This window comes from Arachis duranensis, chromosome 7 (genome assembly GCF_000817695.3).
Source record: "Arachis duranensis cultivar V14167 chromosome 7, aradu.V14167.gnm2.J7QH, whole genome shotgun sequence".
Classification (NCBI taxonomy): domain Eukaryota; kingdom Viridiplantae; phylum Streptophyta; class Magnoliopsida; order Fabales; family Fabaceae; genus Arachis; species Arachis duranensis.
This window is the reverse complement of record NC_029778.3, coordinates 49,165,083-49,168,930: the sequence shown is the minus strand read 5'-3', so window position 1 is coordinate 49,168,930 and position 3,848 is coordinate 49,165,083. Positions and strand designations below refer to the sequence as shown.

The window sequence follows — 3,848 nt, the reverse complement described above, 5'->3', positions numbered from 1 at the left end:
GATCGAGAACCGACAGATGGATAGCCGTGCTGTGACAGGGTGCGTTGAACATTTCCACTTAGAGGATGGGAGGTAGCCACTGACAACGGTGAAACCCTTGCATTAAGCTTGCCATGGAAAGGAGTAAGAAGGATTGGATGAAGACAGTAGGAAAGCAGAGAGACGGAAGGGAAAGCATCTTCATACGCTTATCTGAAATTCCTACCAATGAATTACATAAGTATCTCTATCTTTATCTTTATGTTTTATTCATCATTCATAACCATTTGAGTTTGCCTGACTAAGATTTACAAGGTAACCATAGCTTGCTTCATACCAACAATCTCTGTGAGATCGACCCTTACTCGCGTAAGGTTTATTACTTGGATGACCCAGTACACTTGCTGGTTAGTTGTGCGAAGTTGTGTTTATGCCATGGTATTGAACACCAAGTTTTTGGGGTTCATCACCGGGGATTAATTGAGTTATGAAAAGTATTGATCACAATTTCGTGCACCAAGTTTTTGGCGCCGTTGCCGGGGATTGTTCGAGTATGGACAACTGAAGGTTCATCTTGTTGCTTAGATTAGGTATTTTTCTTCAGAGTTCTTAAGAATGAATTCTAGTGTTTCAAGATGATCTGTTGAAGTCTGGCTGGCTGTGAAGCCATGTCTAATTTTATTGGACTAAGGTTTCAACTTATCATCACAAGAGCTTGTTGATTTCTATCAATCTTGCTGTTGGAGCAATGATCTGCTAAGGCTTGGCTGGCCATTGGCCATGTCTAGTGTTTTGGACCGGAGCTTTCTTTGAAAGCTTGGGTGGCTATGAAGCCATGTCTAATCCCTGGACCAGAGTCTTAGACTAACATTGCATGATTCCTGGAATTCTCATTAAGAATTTTGATATCTTTATTTTCTTTTCCACTTAATTTTTGAAAAAGCACAAAAAAATTACAAAAGCATAAAATCCAAAAACATTTCTTGTTTAAATCTGGTGTTTCATGTTAAGTTTGGTGTCAATTGCATGTTTTTGTTCTTCTTGCATTCATTCATGTGTCTTAAGTGATCTTCAAGAATTCTTGATGATTTCATACTCTGATCTTTAAATTCTCTTGACTTGAGTGTAAATCCAAAAATATTTTTAATTTGTGTCTTTTCAAGTCAATAATACAGAGAATTGAAGATTCAGAATATACAGCAGAGGAATTATACAGAAAAAGCTGGGCGTTCAAAACGCCCAGTGAAGAAGGGCAAACTGGCGTTTAAACGCCAGCCAGGGTGCCTGGCTGGGCGTTTAACGCCCAAAAGGGTAGTAGTTTGGGCGTTAAACGCCAGAATGTGCACCATTCTGGGCGTTTAACGCCAGGATGGCACAAGAGGGAAGATTTTGTTTTCAATGCAAAATTTTTTTAGTTTTCAAAATTTTTCAAAATCAATTTCTTTCTATTTTCAAAGATACTTGCCATCAATTAATGATTTGATTCAACATTTTAAGTATGTTGCCTTTTCTGTTGAGAAAGGTTATTGTTTGAATCATATCTTTTCTTGTTAGCCAAGTTATTAATTTTAAAATCAAATCTTTTTTTTTTAAATGTTTTTCAAATCATATCTTCTCAATCACATCTTTTTAAAACCAATCATATTTTCCTAATCACATCTTTTTCAAAATAGTTTTCAATCATATCTTTTTAATTTCTAATTTCAAAATCTTTTTCAAAAATCACTTGATTTCTTTTCCAATCATGGTTTTCGAAAATCAATTAAGGTTTTTCAAAATCTTTTTACATAATTTTCGAAAATTACTTCCCCTCTTCTCACATCCTTCTATTTATGGACTAACACTATTCCTCAATGAACAATTCGAACTCCATCTCTCTTGATAAGTTCGAATTCTTCTACTTTTGCCTTCTATTTTTCTTTTCCTCTGACACCTCAAGGAATCTCTATACTGTGACATAGAGGATTCCATATTTTCTTGTTCTCTTCTCTTTCATATGAGCAGGAGCAAAGACAAAAGCATTCTTGTTGAGGATGACCCTGAACCTGAAAGGACCTTGAAGCGAAAACTAAGAGAAGCTAAGGCACAACTCTCTGTAGAGGACCTAACAGAAATCTTCAAAGAAGAAGAACCCATGGCGGCCGAAAACAACAACAATGCCAATAATGCAAGGAAGGTGCTGGGTGACTTTACTGCACCTACTCCCGAATTCTATGGGAGAAGCATCTCTATCCCTGCCATTGAAGCAAACAACTTTGAGCTTAAGCCTCAATTAGTTTCTCTAATGCAACAGAATTGCAAGTTCCGTGGACTTCCATTGGAAGATCCTCATCAGTTCTTAGCTGAATTCTTGCAAATCTGTGACACTGTCAAGACTAATGGGATTGACCCTGAGGTCTACAAACTTATGCTATTCCCTTTTGCTGTAAGAGACAGAGCTAGAATATGGTTGGACTCACAACCTAAAGAAAGCCTGAACTCTTGGGAAAAGCTAGTCAATGCCTTCTTGGCAAAGTTCATTCCACCTCAAAAATTGAGTAAGCTTATAGTGGAAGTCCAAACCTTCATACAGAAGGATGGAGAATCCCTCTATGAAGCTTGGGAAAGATACAAACAATTAATCAGAAAGTGTCCCTCTGATATGCTTTCTGAATGGAGCATCATAGGAATTTTCTATGATGGTCTCTCTGAACTATCCAAGATGTCTTTGGATAGCTCTGCAGGAGGATCTCTTCATCTGAAGAAGACGCCTACAGAAGCTCAAGAGCTGATTGAAATGGTTGCAAATAACCAATTCATGTACACTTCTGAAAGGAATCCTGTGAACAATGGAACTAATCAGAAGAAAGGAGTTCTTGAGATTGATACTCTGAATGCCATATTGGCTCAGAACAAAATATTGAGTTAGCAAGTCAATATGATTTCTCAAAGTTTGTCTGGAATGCAAAATGCACCAAGCAGTACTAAGGAGGCTTCATCTGAGGAAGAAGCCTATGATCCTGAGAACCTTTCAATGGAAGAGGTGAATTACATGGGAGAACCCTATGGAAACACCTATAATCCTTCATGGAGAAATCATCCAAATCTCTCATGGAAGGATCAACAGAGACCTCAACAAGGTTTCAACAATAATAATGATGGAAGAAACAGGTTTAGTAATGGCAAGCCTTTTCCATCATCTTCTCAGCAATTGACAGAGAGTTCTAAGCAGAACCACTCTGACTTAGCAACCATGGTCTCTGATCTAATCAAAACCACTCAAAGTTTCATGACTGAAACAAGGTCCTCCATTAGAAACTTGGAGGCACAAGTGGGTCAGCTGAGCAAGAAAATTACTGAACTCTCTCCTAGTACTCTTCCAAGCAATACAGAAGAAAATTCAAAAGGAGAGTGCAAGGCCATCAACATGGCCGAATTTGGAGAGGAGGGAGAGGCAGTGAACGCCACTGAGGAAGACCTCAATGGACGTCTAACTCCAAGAAGCTGGCGTTCAAAGTCACCCTCAGAACTAGCACAAAAGCTGGCGTTTAACTCCAAGAAGAGTCTCTACACGAAAATGCTTCAATGCTCAGCCCAAGAACACACCAAGTGGGCCCGGAAGTGGATTTTTATGTCATTTACTCATCTTTGTAAACCTTAGGCTACTAGTTTTCTATAAGTAGGACCTTTTGCTATTGTATTTTCATCTTGGTAGCTATCTTTGTTCTTATGCTATCTTAGACCATTGGGAGGCTGGCCTCACGGCCATGCCTAGACCTTGTTCTTATGTATTTTCAACGGTGGAGTTTCTACACACCATAGATTAAGGTGTGGAGCTCTGCTGTACCTCGAGTATTAATGCAATTACTATTGTTCTTCTATTCAATTCC

General features: G+C 38.6%; 1 non-coding gene across 1 annotated transcript; it reads right to left on the bottom strand.

The window, feature by feature from the left end:
• Nucleotides 1–2,518: 2,518 nt before the first annotated feature.
• Nucleotides 2,519–2,626, bottom strand: LOC127740867 (small nucleolar RNA R71). The gene has a single exon (XR_008001723.1). It is a non-coding gene; the product is annotated as a small nucleolar RNA R71 (small nucleolar RNA).
• Between the last annotated feature and the right edge of the window lie 1,222 nt (nt 2,627–3,848).